Source organism: Chrysochloris asiatica, unplaced genomic scaffold (genome assembly GCF_000296735.1).
Source record: "Chrysochloris asiatica unplaced genomic scaffold, ChrAsi1.0 scaffold00306, whole genome shotgun sequence".
Taxonomy (NCBI): domain Eukaryota; kingdom Metazoa; phylum Chordata; class Mammalia; order Afrosoricida; family Chrysochloridae; genus Chrysochloris; species Chrysochloris asiatica.
The window spans coordinates 1,955-2,517 of NW_006408824.1; positions in this window are offsets into that span (position 1 = coordinate 1,955).

Below are 563 nucleotides of genomic sequence, written 5' to 3' on the forward strand. Positions count from 1 at the left end.
CAACAACATGATATATAAGTATATAAATATGTACATATATGTATATGTTTATATGTCCTACAGATATACAAGAGTGTGAAAGAAGAAATTGGTATATGGGTATTTACCTTGCCTGAAAACACCACTGTAAATGTGGTGGAGCATACAGCAGGCAAAATTATGAAAACTAGTAGCTGAGCTTGGGGGCTTAAGACTATAGTCTCAGGAGACCCATTGTCAATTGGCATATCATCGTACACAAAGACAGTGTTCTAGGATATTAAAAGAACATAAGCAGTCATCTAAGTTGCAGCTATAGGTCTATCCATGTGTGGAAGAAAGAAGAGTGATGAGAATTAAAGATGCTTGGAATCAACTCATCCAATGGACTAATGGAACAAGTCAACATCAGTCTCCATGACCTGAGACTAGAACTAGATTGTACCCTAACATTATCAACTGCATTGAACAGAACTTAGGGAGGAGGTCCTGGAAGAGCAACACAATGTGTAAGAACAAAACTCAAAATTATTTTTTAAGAAGACCAGGCTTACTGGTTAGAAAGAGACGGAAGGAAAATGAGA